This window comes from Leptopilina boulardi, unplaced genomic scaffold (assembly GCF_019393585.1).
Source record: "Leptopilina boulardi isolate dan_hultmark-lab unplaced genomic scaffold, ZJU_Lbou_2.1 LbouV2_150, whole genome shotgun sequence".
Taxonomy (NCBI): Eukaryota; Metazoa; Arthropoda; class Insecta; order Hymenoptera; family Figitidae; genus Leptopilina; species Leptopilina boulardi.
In genome coordinates, this window is record NW_026137697.1 from 2,794,465 (window position 1) to 2,815,945 (window position 21,481).

Below are 21,481 nucleotides of genomic sequence, written 5' to 3' on the forward strand. Positions count from 1 at the left end.
AAGTGCATCCAAACCTTAGCGCTTTTAACGTTAAACGTTTCAATGTTCAAGTGCATCCAAACTTTGGTGTCTTTAACGTTAAACGTTCCAAAGTTCAAGTGCTTGAAAACTTTGGAGTTTTTAAATTTGAACGTTCCAAAGTTCAAGTGCTCTTAAACTTTGGTGCCTTTACCATTAAACACTCTACAGTTCAAGTGCATCTAAAATTTGTGCGCCTTTAACGTTGAACGTTCCAAAGTGTAAGTGCATCCGAGTGCATCCAAACTTTAGCGCTTTTAACGTTAAACGTTTCAATGTTCAAGTGTATCCAAACTTTATGGTACTTTTAATATATAAACACTCCAAAGTTCAAGTGCAGCCAAACTTTGGAGTTTTTTTAAATTTGCACGTTCCAAAGTTCAAGTACGAATCCAAAAATTGTTATTTAAAAAAGAATTAAAATCTAAACGCTGATAAATTGATACTTAAATTTTACTTCCTTTTAAGTAAAAAATAATAAATATTAAATATATTTAAGAAAATAAATAAAAAAAGCATATGTATATGAAAATGCGACTTTTAACAAAAGGAAATTGGACCAATTTAGAGATAATCCATTTTTATTGCTAAATATGTAATACCGGAAGGAACATCTGGTATCTTTGGTCCAAGGAAGATGAGTTTTGTGATTTTTTGAACTAGTTTTCGTGAATAAACGAAGGGGGCATATGGTCAGGTTGTAAAGATGTGAAAAAGAGGGAAAGAGGGCACATTTCCGAAGTCGATATTCTATATACATATATACAGTATAAACTCCTTATGGTCGTTTGTGATATGATGAAGGAGAATATTGGCACTCATCGAGGTTGGAGGGAAAAAATGATAAAATAAACGATCTGGTTTCTGTACAAGAAGAATACAAGGAGGTGGGCTTCAGGCGGAGCTTTCATCGAGTACCGCCTTGGTATAGACCGCCCCAGAGTGGCCCATCTTTTTTTTTTATATATATATATAAAAGAGAGAACCCTAACATTTTTCCTTTACTTTTTTATTTTTTAAAGTGTGTATTTTGTTCCCGTGCCCTTAACTTATATACATATATAAGAATGGGGAGGAGCAGGAACGATGCTCCAGGTGTGCTCCAGGTGTGTTCTCTGATGCCGCAAGTAGTATAAGCCTCTTCGGCGTGCATCGTTCCTTAATGATTGTAATATTATCATCGCTAACTTTCTGAAAAATTGTAATTTTCGTCTGATCTTGTCAGTGTATATATGTATATTGTGTGGTGTGGTACATTGCACACACTGCAGCAGGGTGGTCCAAAGAATCAGGTTCCTTTTTTTTCAAACTTTTTGAAAGTACACAAATAATACAGGCGCGTAAGTCTTCAGCAAAATTAATCACCACAACTTCACTATATGTATATGTATATATGTATATACCCACCTGAAGCACTTTTTCTTCTTCAAGGACAAAATTATTATTATAGAAAATTACAGACCTTTACACAATTTTAATTGACTTGATTCTTTCGCTCAACGACATGTTATTTTGCTAACAAGTTTGTTTTACAGACGTTTCCGTTTTCAAATTAACCGACATTATATATGTATATATATATATATATGTTTTCAAGAATAAGCTAAAACTATCGTAAAATCCGATCGAAAATAAGTTTCCGTTTTTTTAAAAATTTATTTAACGATAGTAGAGAAAAAAAAAGAACTTCGTCTTGATTTTTTTGTTTTCGTACATTTATTATTTAATCTAAATCCCAGTGTTTATTTTAAAGTTGAGAAAATCGTCATTTTTTGAAAGCGCAACGAAACAAATCCTCTTTTGCCCCATCGACTGAAACCAAGCTTTTGTTAATCTCTTAAAAATACATTTTCTATCCTGCACATTGTCCGATGAACATATGAGGGATGTTTAGGCTTCGCCTCTGACGTGCTTTGCTTTTTGGAACATTTCAAATTCCGATATTTGACGGGATATCTCCAGGGCATATAATATTCTGGAAAATTCATTTCTTTCAAGAAATATGTCGATTCAAAATAGTAAAATTTCTCTTTAAAATATAGAATCTATTATTCGGCTATTTTGAATTTAAAATTAATTAATTTCATTCAAAAGATAATATTCGATTCAAATTAAAAAATAATTTATTCGTTTCCTTTTTTTTTTAAATACATGTTATTTCTTTTACTTGAACGGCGTGAAATTCTCGCATTGACTCCTATTTAACTAAAGTGGAACTGGACCAATATTTTTGAGGATTAGCATTTTGAAGGAAGTTGAAAAAACACTGGAATTCTTTTTTTTTTAGTCTCTCTGTAATATTTATGCTGAAGCGATAAATTTCTGTGATTCTGTGTTTATTTTCATGTTTATTTTGATAAAGAATGTCTGGCACGATAAAAGCTTTTGTTCAGGTGCCCAAAAAAGATAAGCCTCCCAAAAGTAAAGACAGCACTGACCCATACAACGAAGCACGTTTTTCCATATTGACCCTTCTGAAGAGAGAGAAAGAGAGAGAGAGAGAGAAAGAGAGAGAGAGCAGGTTTTTGGTTCATGCAAATTCGTCGTTGTAGTTCTTCGACTTCCTCCCATCAATATTATGGCCCAGCCTCCATCGAGTTTATTCTTATATGAATCTCCATGCGGTCGTGTACAAGGGGGTGAATATCCAACAGCGCGCCATAGGGATTAAATAAGATTAGGAGATTTTGACACTCCGACTAACTGAAGTCGACGGGTACCTCTTTAAAAATAACCTTCGTCCATATAAGTAAAAAAAAGAAGAGCGTCACGGATATTTTCTACTCGAAATCCCGGATTAAAATTTATAATTTTTTTTTTTTTTTTAATGAAAGTCAGACTTTTCAAAAGGACATTTTATATATTAAAATCATCTTTTTTTTCAGTGTCATTTTCTTTTAATTCACAAAAAAAGTGACAAATTGATCTTATTTTGCCATAGGAATAGTAGCAACAAGGAAAAATTTATTGCTATTTTTGTAGCGCCTTTCATTTTAGATTATACAACTCTCCTACTCTATTTTTAATTTAAATTATAACAATTTAAAGATTAATTTTAACACTTCATTTAAAAACTTAATTTTAATGTTGGCGTTTTTAACTTTATGAAAGTTTAAGTGCTCTCAAACTTTGGAGTTTTTAAATTTAAACGTTCCAAAATTCAAGTGTTTTCAAATTTTGGCGTCTTTAACGTTAAAGGTTCCAAAGTTCATCTAAACATTGCAGTTTTTAAATTTAAACGTTCCAAGGTTTAAGTTCACCCAAACATTGGTGTTTTTAAATTTAAACGTTCTAAAGTGCATTTAAACTTTGGCGCCTTTAACGTTGAACGTTCCAAAGTTCAAGTGCATCCAAACATAGGAGTTAATAAATTTAAACATTCCAAAATTCAATTGCCTTTAAACTTTGGCGCCTTTAATGTTAAACGTTCTAAAGTGCAAGTGCATCCAAACTTTGCAGTTTAATAATTTAAAAGTTTCCAAATTCCAATTCCTCCAAACTTTGGCGCTTTAACGTTAAACGTTCCAAAACTCAAGTGCTGCGAAACTTCAGAGGGTTTAAATTTGAACGTTCCTAAGTTCAAATGCCTCCAAACTTTGGCGCCTTTAAATTTGAACGTTCGTAAGTTCAAGTCCCTACATACTTTGGCGCCTTTAACGTTAAACATTCCAAAGTTCAAGTGCAGCAAAACCTAGGAGTTATTTAATTTAAAATTTCCAAAATTCAAGTGCCTTTAAGCTTTGGCTCCTTTAACGTTAAACGTTCCAAAGTGCAAGTGCATCTAAACTTTGGCACCAATAACGTTGAACGTTCCAAAGTTCAAGTGCATCCAAACTTTGCAGTTTAATAATTTAAACGTTTCCAAATTCCAATTCCTCCAAACTTTGGAGCTTTGACGTTAAACGTTCCAAAACTCAAGTGCTGCCAAACTATGGAGTGTTTAAATTTGAACGTTCCTAAGTTCAAATGCCTCCAAACTTTGGTGCCTTTAAATATGAACGTTCGTAAGTTCAAGTCCCTACATACTTTGGCGCCTTTAACGTTAAACATTCCAAAGTTCAAGTGCAGCAAAACCTAGGAGTTATTTAATTAAAAATTTCCAAAATTCAAGTGCCTTTAAGCTTTGGCGCCTTAAACTTTAAACATTCCAAAGTGCAAGTGCTTCTGCATTTTGGCGCTAATAACGTTAAACGTTCCAAAGTTCAAGTGCAGTTAAAAATTTTTAACGTTGCCAAATTTAAGTGCCTTTAAACTTTGGCGCTTTTAACGTTAAACGTTTCAAACTTGTAGTGCATCCAAACTTTGCAGTTTTTAAATTTGAACGTCTAAAAATCAAGTGCATCTAAACTTTGGCGCCTTTAATGTTAAACGTCCCAAAGTGCAAGTGCCTCCAAACTTTGAAGTTTTTGAATTTGAACTTTCCTAAGTTCAAGTACATCCAAATTTTGGCGCCTTTAAATTTGAACCTTCCTAAGTTCTAGTGCCTTCGAACTTTGGCACCTTTAACGTCAAATGTTCTAAAGTTCAAGTGCATCCAAACTTTGCAGTTTAAAATCTTTAATGTTTCGAAATTCAGGTGCCTCCAAACTTTGGCGCTTTTATTGTTAAACGTTCCAAAATTCAAGTGCTACCAAACTTTGAAGTATTTGAATTTGAACTTTCCTAAGTTCAAGTACCTCCAAACTTTGCCGCCTTTAAATTTGAACCCTTCTAAGTTCAAGTGCCTTTGAACTTTGTGCCTTTAACGTTAAACGTTCCAAAGTTCAAGTGCATCCAAACTTTGCAGTTTAAAATCTTAAATGTTTCGAAATTCAAGTGCCTCCAAACCTTGGCGCCTTTATTGTTAAACGTTCCAAATTTCAAGTGCTACCAAACTTTGAAGTTTTTGAATTTGATCTTTCCTAAGTTCAAGTACCTCCAAACTTTGGCGCCTTTAAATTTGAACCTTCCAAAGTTCAAGTGCCTTCGAACTTTGGTGCCTTTAACGTCGAACGTTTCAAAGTTCAAGTGCATCGAAACTTCGGTCCTTTATATTTTTTGTGTATTCTTAATTTTTTTAAATTTAAATATTTAATTTAATTCTCGAACTTGTCAGTTATAGTGACACTTACAAAATTTATGAACTTTTAAACACTTTGAAAGTATATGTATATTTTATTTTTACACAATCACTCAAAATTTCAGATTAAGATTTATATAATTTTTCATTTAGTATATATATAGTCTTAACTTTTCATAAGAACATATATATCTTTGAATAATTATTAGTACATATAATTATTATATAATGTCATATATATTAATCTTTTTTTTTTTAATGCCTTCTCTTAATTTTCTCCACAATTGAGAAATTCGTCATATGTGTTTGACAAATTAGAATAAAAAAGTGATATATGGAAAGAAGGAAAATCCTTTGAAGTATCAGTCATGTCTCCTCTTGTATGATTGAAAATGAAATTATGCGTATGAAAAGGAGTTTGCATAAATTAGCGAATGACCAAGTTATAAATGTATATGACACGTTACATATATATATATAAATTTGATACGCTGAGAAGAAAGAAACTGTGTTGTTATAAAATATGCATAACGTGATGTGAAGCTAACAATGAACTAAACACTCTTTCCCGGAATATACTTTGATATAATAATGAAAGTCTGAAAAGCGTGAGTCTCATCTAATCACATGCACAATGCAATATATATATATATATGTATATAACTAACTCAGCATTCTCAGAGCGATAGCTCCGTTTCGTAACTAGTAGGTCGTTGAATGCCTGATTATACAAGTGAAGTGAACGACTTTGAAAGATCGACTTTGGTCCTCACGAGAGCGCCAATTTACATATTTTTTCTCTCGTTATTATATTTCATGAAAATGACCACAAGTCACTCATAAACGGATCGTGTTGATTTTTTTCTTTTTTTTTTTTTTTTTTTTTTTTTCTTTACTACAGTTCAGTGAACAACTGGAGAACCGGATATATTGCATATTCATATTCTTTTCATAGTTTGGTTTTTTTTTTTTAGATTTAGACAAGTCGAATGACGATTTATGAATGTCGTTATTGAAATATTTGAACCTAACTGGAATGTCTAGGTTAATTATTCTCACTTTTTGCTTGTTGCTTTTCGTTATCAAGATATGGAATAATATAACACTCGTGTGAGGCAATTATATACATATATATATATATGAGGAATTTTTATTCATCGGTAATTTTCTAATAAAGTCTTTTATTAATGGCAATTCACACTATTTTTGAAAGATAGTTTTAGAATTATCATAAAAAAAATGAATCCCAAATTAAGATTAGAAAAAAAAAAGTTGTTTCCTCATATACCGGAGAATTAGAATTTAAAAAAGAAGAGGTTAATAAAACTCTATTGTTTGAATCATTATAATAGAAAATATATCCTGAAAGATATTTCGCTTCTTCAAACAGGAAACCTTTTTTTCCGTTCCTGTGACGACGACATTGCGACTTCCACGGGAAATGTTCCCGGAACGGATTGAAGATTAACTGTATACCTTTTTTTCTGTCTGACGTTTCAACGTAAAAACAACAGGGAAATGTAGCCTTAACGAGGACACGTATAGGAATAAAACGAAAGATACTAACGAATGCAGACAAAATAGAAACACATGTGTAAAATAAAAAAAAAATCAACTTTATTTTTAAAATGAAAGAAAGTGTATTTTTTAACTCACGCGCGATAATTGGTAATGCAAAGAGAGGGTTACAAGAGAGTGAGAGAGAGATGACTATTAAATATTTCTCTTTGAAATGATGAGAGAGTTTTTCATTCGGAAAAACTTTGTGACTGCGAGAATCCTTGGATAGATTAACTGTTACGCTTTTATATCTATATATATATTATACGAAAGGCAAACGCTGCAGAAATAACAACGAAATGTTGCTTTAACAAGACACTGCGAATGGATGAACGTATAGTATAATTGATTTGAAAAGAAAAGAGGCGTGTCCCGTACGCTAGTTTTTTTTTTTTTTTTTTATAAACGACGGGTTGCGACAGTCCCTCTTTTCACTCAATTTATATACCCTCCAGCTAAATGAGTCTCTTGTTTTAAAAAATATTTTTTCTGCGAATTATATATATATACTTTTAAATTCCGCGCAATTTTTTCTTTTATTTCCATTTTTATGCAATTCGATATTAATTTTCTTTCTTAAAATTCTTAATTAGAATTATTTTGTAGCAAAATATAATATATCCAATGCAAAAATCAAATTCTCTCATATATAATTAGATGATAATTTGATTCAATTTTAAAAAACATTTTTTTTTTTTTTTTTGCCTAATTGAATATTTAAAAAGAGATTGTTTTTTATTAAAATGAATTTGAACACGTTGGTGTAAACATATATATATATTGAACGTCCCACATTCCGAGCATCAAGATTATATTTTTGTTTGAATTATTATTTGTGCCAGAAAAAAAAAAGAGATGAAATTTAATTTGTCGAAAGGCGATGATGTTACTTTGAATATATATATATATATATATATATATATTATTATTCGATATAATTGATTTCAAAATATTGCTTGTAATGAAATGTATTTTAAGTTACTCGATTATAATCGTGAAAATTTGAAACTCACCAATCATGTTGCAACGCGAGAAATTTATATTCGTACACAAACTTGTGACTCATGACATTCTGATGATTTAGGATATAAAATATGTTGCAACTTATTTCTCTCTTATATATATATATATATACAAGACGAGGAACAACAATGTGAACATAATTTTTAATTTGCCACTATCTCTTATCATTTTAATAGATTGAGGACATGTTTCGTCATCTTTGGATTCTTTTTTTTTTCGTAAATTTGTCCTCAGGATATGAGATTTGTATTTACAAAAATTGCTTACTTTTTTCGTAATTTATAAAAATATTGTTGAAATTCTGTGCAGAATTTTAATCTCTTTCGTATTTTCATTTGTGAATATAATAATTATACACTATATACTCTTTGCAAAATTTGCTTTTCGAAAACTGCAGAAAGTGTATTAGTATAATATTATAACTTTATGTGCAACTAAATTCATTTTCAAAATTGAATTATATATAAATACAAATTTCATATACATATTTTGTGTAACTTCAAATAAATGTTAATTAATTAATTTAAGCAATGAACTTCAAATCAGACAGTGAATTTAATTAACTAAATTATTATTTATTGATAATTGTTATTTATTAAACAACTAGGAAAATTAAACGCGCGCAAGCGCGCCAAATTGTGTATTTAATTGTTTGTTATAAAGAAATTAAAGATTAATATTATCAATAATAATTTAATTTAATAGAATATTATTACATATTAAATGATAATAATGAAAATTATATATGTTTACAGGCCTCGAATTATACGACTTTTTTCAAAAATACGACTTTTATCGACTTATTTTAATAAAATGCGACATTTTTTTACATTTGAAAAAAAAATGTAAATAAAATACATTTTTTTAGTATAAAATTTATATCTTCTTCAGATCTTCTTCAATTCAATTATTTAACAAATTTTGAACTAAAATGATTCTTCACTAAATTAATTATTTTTTAATAATTTTAATTAAATACATCACAAATTCAATTATATCAAACATTATTTTTCAATTAAAATTTTTATGAAATTTAACAATTGCTTATAAAAAAAAAATTTTTAAATTTATTTAAAAAAAAAAATATCACAGTAAAATTGAATTTTTTTTTTTAAATTTCAATTCAAAATAAACTAAAATTCAATTATTACCCGAAATTTTAATTCAATATCAATTAAAAATCCAATAATTATCAAAAATTTTCAATTTAAAATTTAATTATTTGCCAAGTTTTCAATTTGAAATGAAATAAAATTCAATTATTTTCTAAAATTTCTATTCAAAATTAATTATCCAAATTTTCAATCAAAAATGAACTTAATAATTAAATTATTATCCAAAATTTCAATTAAAATTCAATTATTTCCCAAAATTTTCAATTCAAAATGAACTGAAATTCAATGATTTTCCAAATTTAAAATCAAATAAAATTTCATTATTCTCAAAAATTTGAATTCAAAATTAATTGAATTTTCAATAATTTGAATTTAAAAGCATCTAAAATTTAATTATTTTTAAAATTTTCCATCGAAAATTTTTTTTTGAAATTTAATAATTTCAGTAATAACTCTAAGGAAATTCAATTATTTTTAACTATTTTAATAATATTCTTTGAAAATTCAACTATCTGAAACCATTTTTCAATTAAAAATGATTTTCAAATTATTGTATTTTGTCCGCATTTTCTAATAAATTTTTAGTGAAATCATCTAAAATTTTAATTAAAAATCACTTAAAGTTTCAATTAATTTCAAAAATCTCAATTTTAAATCTTTGAAAATTCAATTAAATTTAAAAACCAAAATTTTAATTCAAAATCAATTAAAAATCCAATAATTATCCAAAATTTTCAATTTAAAATGAAATAAAATTCAATTATTTTCTAAAATTTCTATTCAAAATTAATTATCCAAATTTTCAATCAAAAATGAAGTTAAATTAAATTATTATACAAAATTTCAATTGAATTTCAATTATTTTCAAAGTTTTTAATTCAAAATCAAAGAAAATTCAATTATTTTCCAAAATTTCAATTCAAAATCAAAGAAAATTCAATTATTTTCCAAAATTTCAATTCGAAATCAAATAAAATTCAATTATTTTCCAAAATTTTCAATTGTAAATTAAATAAAATGTAATTATTTTCAAAATTTTCAATTCCAAATTAATTATTATCAAAATTTTTAATCAAAAATCAACTAAAATTAAATTATTATCCAAAATTTTAATTAAAATTCAATTATTTTCAAAAATTTGAATTTAAAAGCTTCTAAAATTTAATTACATATTTCAAAAATTTTCCATCGAAAATTTTTTGAAATTTAATTAATTTTAATTTAATATAATTTCATAAAAATGGTATTCAAATTATTGTATTTTGTCCGCATTTTCTAATAAATTTTTAGTGAAATTATCTAAAATTTTAATTAAAAATCACTTAAAGTTTCAATTAATTTCAAAAATCTCAATTTTAAATCTTTGAAAATTCAATTAAATTTAAAAAATATTTTCCAAAAATTGTTTTGATAAATTATTTTTAGTTCTGTAAAATTTAATAATTGTTTGAAAATTAACAATATATCTTTTGAAATTTAATTATTTCTAAAAATTTCAACTTTAACCCTTCGAAAAGGATTATTATTAAAAAAAAAAGATTTTTTATTTAAAAATCTGTAAAATATTTTTGTTAAAATTAAAAAACAAATCCACTTTTTTTTTGGAATATAAATCGACTAAAACGACTTTTTGTGTCTTTAAGTTGATTCGAGGCCTGTGTTTTGATAATTAATATTTAATAGGTAATCGTTGGCCCCTAGTACCTTAAAAATTAATTTTTAAAAATTGGCAATAATTGAATTTTCGAATTGGGAATTTTAAAGAAACTTATTCCGAAATTTGGAAACACAATTATACAACTTTGGCAAAATTGAGAAAAAGAATTGTCAAAATTTGACACGTTACTATTGAAAAAAACACGTGAAATCAGAAAAGGCCAACTTCAAGTTAGGACAGAAGGACAGACCAAGCATTTTATTATTATATAATTATTAATAATTTTTATTTATTAAATAATTTATAAACAAATGTTTCTTTAAAGAAAAAAATATTTTTTCCCCAAAATTTTGGAAACAAAAAATTTTTGGCAAGAGTTAACGGGACATTTGGTCAAAAAAAAAAAAAGTGTGTAAAACTATAATGGCCGGAAAATGGTGTCTCCTTAAAACATGAAATGGACCATTGAAATTGCGTTAATGTGTTCGCTAACCCGCTGTGCAGCATCTCAACGTTTTTTTTTTTCTTTTTTTTCCTTTTTGTCGGCACTTATGGAAGGTCATAAGTGAAGATAAACACAATACCGGAAATAAATTCTAACACAAGGTCATATTAGACATTATTTTTTTTTTTTTTTGAAGTATTTACGTAAATTTGAGGCAACATGCCGGTCGTGTGCGAGCGAGCGCAAAAGCACCGTTTCACTTTTTGGAAGTCATTTTCAAAAACTTGTCGATAATTCTGTAAAATTTTTTTTCTTCTTCTTCTTTTCTTTCTTAAATAACGTACAAGTCACGAAACTAAAAGAGCAACGGGAAAAAAGTCAGGGGTCTGTCTGAAAAATATCTTCTCATGTATATTATATATATATATGTATATATACCTGTTCAAGGATTTCAGGGAAAATGAATTTGGGATTTAACAGTTCTCTGACTTGAGGTGAATTCCTGCTTTTTCGAGCCCAAAGCTATTAAATGCACTTCAATCGAAATTTTTTCCCATAAGAAAAAGGAAAATAAAATTTTAAAAAAAAAAACCACCGAAAAGCATATTTTGGAAATTATATATTAATATGAAACTATTAAATTCCATTTAGAGAAAAAACAAAAAGAAAATAAAAATAATTCTTCTTTTTTTTTCTTCTAAAGAATTTTTTCGAGAAAAAAATTTAGAAATGAAAGTAAAATCCTTTTTTTCTAAATTAAAATTTCGAAAAATTATGGCAAAAAGAAGAGGGGGGGAAAAGTGTTTTTTTTTTTTAGTTGATTTCAGTGATCATTTTAAAGAGTCTTTTATAGCTCAATCAATCACGAAAACGAAAGTCGTTGGCGTTATATTACATGACGGAATTTGAGGAGTGAGAGAGAGAGAGAGAGAAACAAGTTACGGTATATAACGCCGAGGCCGCATCATTGACCCTGCCGATAGAATAAGTCAGGTAAGACCGTGAACACAAGTCCTGAGATCATCGTGGTGGCGTATGTACAGCTTTAATGCATTCATGAAATTCAATGTACCTTGTGCTATCGATGGGAACTTTCGTGATCGCTGACATGCACGAGCGACGTTATCTCTTTCTTTATCTAGCAACCCACGACAGCCAGATCGGGACTTCGAAGCCTTTGGAAAAACATTACCCATTCCGTGAGAATGGGATGGAACCTTATTCTTGGAATTATCCAAATTTAATTACGCGCACAATCCTTCCAATGTCCTTTTTTCAATATATATATTTATCTACCTCGTTTTTTTAACATAATTTTATTTCGTTGAAAATTCCCTTAAATTTATCTCTCATAATTTTTATTCGAAAAAATAAATCTTAATTTCTTAAAATTATTTTTTTTTTTACTTAAAAAAATTAATTACGTCATTTTCCAATTAGTAGCAATTTAGGAATTTTATTCTGTAAGCAGAATATTGTTTAGCAAGCAGTTTCCCTTGAAATCATTTAGCAATAAATATTATGTATATTGTTTAAGATATATAATGAAAGTTCACTGGAAAATATTTTTTTTTAGAATTATTTGGTAAATTAATTTATTTTAATATTCTTTGTTAAATTAATTATGTTTATTAGTTTCTTTTTTAAATAAAAGAATATTTCATAAAAAAAATTATTAACATTTTTGGAATTATTTAAAAAATATTCGGTAAAAAAAAAAATTGGACGCTCTACTCTCTAAATAAGAATTAGGATAAATTTTAACTAATTTGAATAATTGATTCATTTTTTGCTTTTGAATTAGTAAAATTTGAATTAATTAATAGTAGAAATTTTATTTTTTTTTACTATCCAATTAGTAAAATTTTATTAATTAATAGTAGAAAAAAAATTTTTGTTTACTATTGAATTAGTAAAATTTAACTAAATTCAAAAGCAAAAATTGAATCACTAATTTAAATTCATTTTTACTAATTCAAATTTAGAGAGTAAATCTGATTTAGCTAAGGAAACCTAGTTAATGAAAAATTTAAGTAAAAATTACATCTTGGCTGAATGTTTTTCACGAATTTAGTAAAAAATAACTAATTATTAGCAATAAATAGTAAAAATACTAATCTCTAAATTTGCTTTAGCGTGAATTCATTCACTAATTCAAATTAGTACAAATTTTCACTAATTTTTAGTAAAATACTATACAATTTGATTTAGTATTTTTTTTAATTTAAAAAAAAATTTTTTTTACTAAATTTTTTTTGAAAAATGTCTAAAATTAGTAGAAATTTCTAATTAGTATATGAATTATCACTAATTTAAAAAAGAGTATTATTAGAATTAGTAACTGAGTTTATACTAGAAAATTAGTTATTTTTAACTAATTCAAATTTAGAGAGTAAATTTGATTTAGCTAAAAAAACATAATTAATAAAAAAAATCGAGTAAGAAATTTAGTATAAACTATAATAGTAAAATCTTAGCTGAATTTTATTCAGAGATTATTGAAAAATATCTAATAGTAAAAAAAAATTAGTAAAAATACTAATCTCTAAATTTGCTTTAGCGTGAAGTCCTTCCCTAATTCAAATTAGTACAAATTTTCTCTAATTTTTAGTAAAATACTACAATTTGATTTAGTATTTTTTTAATTTAAAAAAAAAATTTTTTTACTAAATTTTTACTGAAAATAGTCTAAAATTAGTAAAAATACTAATCTCTAAATTTGCTTTAGCGTGAAGTCCTTCCCTAATTCAAATTAGTACAAATTTTCTCTAATTTTTAGTAAAATACTACAATTTGATTTAGTATTTTTTTTAATGTAAAAAAAAAGTTTTTTTTACTAAATTTTTACTAAAAAATGTCTAAAATTAGTAGAAATTTCTAATTAGTAAATGAATTATTACTAATTAAAAAAAGAGTATTATTAGAATTAGTAACTGAGTTTTTACTAGAAAATTAGTTATTTTTAACTAATTCAAATTTAGAAAGTAAATTTGATTTAGCTAAAAAAACATAATTAATAAAAAATCGAGTAAGAAATTTAGTAAAAAATTGCAATAGTAAAATCGTCTCGTTAGAGATTAATAAAAAATATCTAATAGTGAAAAAAAATTAGTAAAAATACTCATCTCTAAATTTGCTTTAGCGTTAATTCCTTTTCCTAATTTAAATTAGTACAAATTTTCACTAATTTTTAGTAAAGTACTACAATTTGATTTATTTAATTTTCTTGTACTAAATTTTTAGTGAAAAATGATTAGTAGAAATTTTCACTAGTTCAAATTAGTTAAATAAATTCTCACCAATTTAAATTTAGGGAGTATTAGAGTCAGTAACTGACTTTTTACTACCAAATTAGTTATTTGTAACTAATTCAAATTTAGAGAAATATAAAAATAAAAAAATAATAAAAAGAAAATAAAAAATAAAAAGAAATAAAAAATATAAAATATAAAATATAAAATATAAAATATAAAATATAAAATATAAAATATAAAATACAAAATACCAAATATTAAATATTAAAATTAAACTAAAAAATTCAAATTATCAATACTGTTGATTTACGTCAGTATAAATATCAATTTTGACTTTGATGGAATTTCAATAAAAAAAAAAAAAGAGAATTTTATATTTGACATGACATTTTGATAGGTACGACCTCCAGGAGAAATTTTTTTTTTCCATAGAGAGAGGTCGATTAGATCTCTTTTTTTTTTGGGAAATATGAAACGTTTCTTGAATTTATTATAAAAAAAAAAAAATCTAAAATATGAATGATAAATTTTTTTTAATCGCATTATAAACATTGTGTCATTGGAATAATTTTCAATTTATCTATCACCTCCTCTCGTTTTCTGAATATTATAATATATCTATGTAAATATAGGGTGATAAATAGCTAATTCTAGGTTGTTATTATTGTATATATATATTTATCTGTCCTTGCTTAAATGGGCGCACAGTTGGCGTAAAAATTTCAATGCTAAACTGTGAACAGAAAGTCACCCAGTTTAAGTAAAGCTTTATTTTTCCATCTGTGCTCATATTTGTATGGACAACATTTTGCCTATTTTGCCCGCCCCCTCTACACGCGACTAGAAATTTATTTCCTTTGAAAAATAAATCCTAGAGATTTAACAGAGAGGGGGTGAGGGGTATAAATCTAATAAATTGTATTAATTGACTTTGTTATATTGAAGAAAGAAAAGTCTTTTTCGCGACAATTGTTATAATTTATGATGACTCGTCAAGGTTCATAATATCCATTTTTGTCCAAGGTCTTTTACTCTCCTTTTAGGAGATTTAAAAGGACGAGTGCGACCTTCAAAGAAAATGTCTTAAATGACAATGTTTCGAAGGAAAAAAAAAAAAAAAAAAAAAAAAATTTCTCTACAAGATGAGGACAAGTCATTGTTTGAAGTATTAGTTTCATTCAAGGTAACTTATCGTTTTATGGATAGTTTTTCAAAAAACCTGTATTTTGCCACTTTTCTTTAGGTACGGTGATAAATTTTTTCGCTCGGAAAGAAAAGACGCAATTTGGACAAACAACTTTCACTGTATTTATTGTAATTTCGCGAGTAAAAAAAAATTTAATTGCCTTCGCTATAAGGGAATAATAAATTTTTTTTTTCTTCCTTTTTTTTGTACAAGATATTGTTATTCTGAGAAAATAATATGCATAGTCAAGCCTGTCAAAACCGAGTAGGCGACACCCTTAACAAACTTGTTCTAAGTGCAAGAGATTTATCAAGATTGATCACGCAATCACGTGCATATACACTTCGTGAAAAGAAGAAGAAGAAGAAAAGGACGAGAAAATGGGAAATAAAAATGAGAAATGAAAATAGAAATGAAAATGAGAAATGAAAATAAAAATAAAAAGTAAAAATCAAAAATAAAAAAGAAAAATAAAAAATAAAAATAGAAAAAAAGAAGAAAATAAAAAAGAAATAAAATAGAAAGAAAAGATTTTCAGATATCAAAAACCGATAATCAATACCTTTTTGAAAATTCAGTAAATCATCATTTGCCATTTATTTTCATATTCGATTTTTGGGCGGTTATCTTTCGGCATCGATTTGTGGAATAGAATATAAAATATATATCTTTGGCGCATTCATTTTGTCAACAGAATGGTAAAAAATGATATTCTTTACTTAGAATAAAAAAAAAATGCTTTTATGACTTTTTGTTTTGGGCGTTGTAGGTTTCCCGCTGGTTTTCAAACTAAACTCAACCGTCAACAACAACGGGGAACGTGTCAAAATAGGAATATCAGGGTCAAAAATGGGGAGAGTCACATTTATTGTTGGAACCCCCTCCCCCCACTCTCCTTTTCCTCTCTTCTTCCCTTTATGGGATGCTGGAGGCAAAATTGTTAACCTTCCTTTACATAAAAGGTTTTTGGACCTTTCCTTAACGATCCTTTTCAGCGGAATGTCGACCTCTACCTGCGGCACACTGTCCGTCAGGATTATCTATATATATATATCGTTCTGTGTGTTTGAACCTATCCGCGTTTTAAGTTATAATTAAATTTTCATTTCGCTTAATAGAAGTAGCCAGAATATGCATTCAGGCAAAAAAATAAAGCAGATTTTAAATCTTCATCAAAGATTTCTTTCCTGATGATTTTTAATTTTTTTTCTTTTTTTCTCTCTTTCTGCCCCTTTTAACAGATTGAAATCTTGTGCCAACATCGAAAATTGTTTCCATTAAAAAATTAGTGATTTATACAGAAGCGAGATTAAACATTTTTTTTTTTTGTTTCCGCGGTTATTTTTAAAAAAGAAAAATTCTCACTATTTTCAATAATATTAATAAAATTGAAAATATTTAAAAAAATTTTAAAATTTAAAAAAATTAAAATTTAAAAAATTTTAAAATTCAAAAAATTTTATTAGTTCATTTTTCGTTAGAAAAAAAAATTGACTATTTTCCGTCATTTATGTATAAGTTATTTTTATTTTTTTTTTTTTTAACTTACTGGAAGTGAAGATTTTAAAGGAGCTTTAATTAGAGAACTTTTGAAACCTTGTTGCATTCTGAGGAGGTGCTTTAGAGAAGAGGGAGAGGGGGGGGGCAAAAAAAAAAGGAAGAAGAAAAAAAAAATAATATTTTGCTTATGAAAGAAATTTAAAACCTCGCGCAGCATAATATTTTCTGTGTCAAAAGGTAAAATCCTTGGAACTTCTTATTTACGAGATTTCCGTTACTTCAAGTCGATTCCCTTTAGAAGTTTTAGAAGCGAGAAGAATGAAATCTCAATTTAAAGCTTGATAGAAAAAGTTTTTGCATCTTGAAAATTTCGAATTTTCTAGATTTCAGAGGTTCTTGTCATTACATATAATGTATTATATATATATATATATATTAGAGCAACAATTTTTATAAGGCTGAACAAAAAAATGTTTATTCAATATTTTTTTATTTGAGAATAACAAATATTTGACAGTAATTATTTATTTTTATCGTTATTCGTATTTTATATTTTTTTTTATATTGTATTTTTTTATATTGTATTTTTTATATTTTATTTTCTATATTTTATTTTTTATATTTTATTTCTTATATTTTATTTTTTATATTTTATTTCTTATATTTTATTTTTTATATTTTATTTTTTTATATTAATTTTATTGATTAATTAAAAATACTGAATATTTATTTTAATTTATAATGAGTAATTAATTTTTAAAAAAATTGTATCCACAGAAAATTAAAAGGCATTAAAATAAGCTGCAACGCTTATTATTTTAATCCAATTTTGCTTATTTTAATCCATTTTTGTATTAATAACAAATTATTATTATTTTAATACCAAAATGGATTAAAATAATAAGCGTTGCAGCTTATTTTAATACCTTATAATTTTCTGTGTTATTTTTTTTTTTTTTGCTATTGTGAAAGATTTTGCAAAGGAACTTTTAATTGTCCCCTTGACAAAAAAAGAGACTTCTCAGGAAACATTAAACTATTATTGTAGCTAATCTAGCAATTGTCTCAGTTATATTTAAACTCGTGAATCATTCTTCATTTGAATATATATTACAATTAAATATAGAACTGACATTAAATCTACGAATTATTAAGCAATATCAATAGTTTCAAATAAAAATATAAAATATAATAAAATAAATAAAAAAAAAAATATATTGTTACAATAAAAATTGAAACATTAAAATAAAAAGTATTATCTAAAATATAAAACATAAATTTACAATTAAAGAATAAATTTATTAAACATATTTGCAACTTTTTCTCGTGACGAGATATTTTCTTTTTTTTTTTGGTCCTAAAAGAATAAAAACGGTTGACTAACTTTTTTTCAATTTAACTTTTATCCTTTTCCCATTACAACTGATTATAAATTCTTTTTTATTCTTTGTCGGGAAGTGAAAAGTTGGAGAATTTTTGACATTATATAACTTAGAAACGTTCACTTTGGAAAAAGAGAGTGAGAGAGAGAGAGAGAAAAAAAAACTTGAGACTCATTCTTAATGAGAAACTTGAGAAACTAAAAAGATGTTTCATTATGCAAAAGAAAATTCTAAAAGAATTATTCCTTTGACTCGATTTGGTTAAAAGAACAAAAAAAAATCGTTATTAGAAAACATTGTTTATTTGACATATCCGATGACATTGTTTTTTTTTTAATCTAAGAAATCTACAGAGAAATAGAGGATGAACAAATAATATACAAAAAAAAAACTTTATTTTGCTTTGTCAGAGAGAGAGAGAGAGGCTAATATTCTTGCGCGGAGAAAAATTAGATTATAAAGAGAAAACTGACCCTTCTAACCCAGATTTTTTGTCGTATAATCCTAGAATTTTTTTTTTTTTTATTATTACAAACAAATAAACATTCAAAGACTTTTGTGTGTCAATTATTCTTTAGAATATATTTTCAAAAATTAAGTTTGATTTACAACTTATAGAAAATTTTTGTAGATGAATTTTTTTTTTTTTTTTGCAGGCAGAAATTGTTTGTTCGAGGTCATCATCCAGTTACGGAAAATCACTGCGGAGTTCAATGGAATAAATTGACGGTATGTGTATGCCTTTTTCACTTTCCAGGGGGTCTTTTCATTTCAGGACATTTTTTCTAAAGAGAGAGAGAGAGAGATAGAGAGAGAGAAAAAAAGGGTAAGGGATTTAGCTTTATACTCACTTTCTCTCGGAAAATTCATTAAAAATAAAAGTGGCACGACGGGGTCTATATAAGCATTACAAGCTAAAATTGGAAGAGACTAAATTAGGGTTGAATATATATACTAAATGTACGTGTGGGTTAAATAAAAAATATCAGGCTTAAATATCAAAGAATGTTGCAAAAGGAATATTTAATTCGAAACGAAAAATGTACTTTTCACTTTTTGTGTTAATAATAATAAAAAAAAAAAAAAAAAAAAAAAACAGCGACAGATAAATCAAAATTCGGAATTTCTGAAAATTTTTATAGAAACTAATTCGAACACGGATTTAACCCTTTGAAGCATACATTTTTCTTTAACAGGAATTTATCTTTGAAGTGCATTATAGGGGGGTTTTAAGGGTCGCTGATTACGAATCCAAAGCCAGATTTAAAAAATTTTCAAAATTCAAAATGGCGGATCCAATATGGCGGACAATTTTTTTTTTTTTTAAATTGATCATATTCGCTCGAAACTGGTTACTCAGGGGTTTTTGGGGTCGCTGATTACGAATCCGATGTCAGTTTTTCAAAATTCAAAATGGCGGATCCAATATCAAAAACACCGTAGTAACAATAAGTTTCAAGCAAATCCGATCAATTTTTCATTTTGTCATCCGCCATTTTGAATTTTGAAAGTCCAACGTCATATTCGTAATCAGCGACCTCAAAAACCCCCGCATAACAAGTTTTAAGCAAATTCGATCAATTCTTCATTTTGTTATCCGCCATATTGGATCCGCCATTTTGAATTTTGATAATCCAACATCATATTCGTCACGAGCGACCCAAAAACCCCCCGAGTAACAAGTTTCAAGCCATTCCTATAAATTTTTCATTTTCTCATCCGCCATATTGGATCCGCCATTTTGAATTTTGAAAATCTAACGTCATATTCGTAATCAGCGCCCCCAAAAACCCACGAGTTACAAGTTTCAAGGGAATCCGATCAATTTTTCATTTTGTCATCCGCCATATTGGATCCGCCATTTTGAATTTTGAAAATCTAATGCCAGATTCGTAATCAGCGACCCCGAAAACTTTATAGTCATTATTGTTAGGTTATTTCCTATTGTTGTTTAGTCACAATTACATTTATTGTAAAAAAAAACGCTATTTTTAAACTTAATTTGTTTATAAAATTTATTTTATAAAAAACACTTTTTTAATGTAGTTATATTGTAATAGATATTCTAAAATACATTTTAAATACATTTTGTTACTGAAATGTGTAAAATAGTGGCTGAATAAAAAAAGTGCAAGAAAAAAGGTGACACTCTGGAGTGTCACTATGCCGCAAAGGATTAATAAAAAATAATTGAAAAAAAACCTTGATTTTTATTATTATTGTTGTATTAATTTATTATTAAACTTTATTAATAAATAATATTAACAAAAAATAATAAAATAAAATAATTTTTGAAAATGTACAAATAAAAATAAATGCGCCTCCAGTATTAAAATTTCAAGTGTCTATAATTGTCTATAAATAATAATAATAATAGGAAATATTTTGTCAGGTGAAAATATAATATAATAAGTAAAAGTTATTATATTCACTTATGTCTTTTTATGTCGCATGATAAGAAAGCGGAATAAATTGTCTATTTTGATTAGAGATGAATTCTTCACTTTCACTCTTGTTTGAGGTCACCACAACAACATTTGATAGTTGATGAAAAGTTTATATATTCGAATTCATTGAAATCATTAATCATAGTTATGATCTCAGTAATAAACTACTAAGTCATTCTACTGTTAAATATCCAATTAAAGCGTTCATTTTAGATCTATAGTTTATAATATATATATATATATATACGAGGAGTATGAATTATTGTTCTATTATGCGAATCGATTTTAATTTTAATTTCAAAAAAAAAAAAATTATCTATTCACAAAATTCTTAATAATAGTAATAAGGCAAAAAAAAAATTATCTGTTCACAAAATTCTTAATAATAGTAATAAGGCAAAAAAAAAGTAATAAGGTGAAAAAAAAAATTATAATTACCTAAATGATTTGTTTTTTTTAATTTTTTATATTGTTTATAAATATTTGAAATTTTATCGATCCTTTGTTATTAATGTCACGGCAATCTAACATTACAATTGAATTATTGTTTTTTAATTTTTAATACTGTTTTTATTAAATTTTTGATAGAAATAAAAGAATTTTTTTTGTAAATGCAATCGCCTTCTTTGCGGGTGTTTCCATTAATTTAATTAAAGGCAAAATTTGCTTTGAAGACAAAACAAAAAAAAAAAAAAAAAACAACCTAACTGGGTTAAATATAAATTTTCTTTGAAAATTAAAAATTCTATACTTATCGTTATATATGAAATATAATTAAAAAGTAAAGAAAATTTAATTATACGAGAGACTTGAATCTTTAGTCATATAAAAACAA

At 26.3% G+C, this 21,481-nt stretch overlaps 1 long non-coding RNA gene across 1 annotated transcript in view; it reads left to right on the top strand.

Moving 5' to 3' along the window:
* Positions 1-19,033, top strand: part of LOC127291666 (uncharacterized) — an 86,807-nt gene extending 67,774 nt beyond the window's left edge. Inside the window, exon 4 of the long non-coding RNA XR_007844641.1 lies at positions 18,856-19,033. This is a non-coding gene — a long non-coding RNA (uncharacterized LOC127291666). The remainder of the gene's footprint in view (positions 1-18,855) is intronic.
* Positions 19,034-21,481: the final 2,448 nt, after the last annotated feature.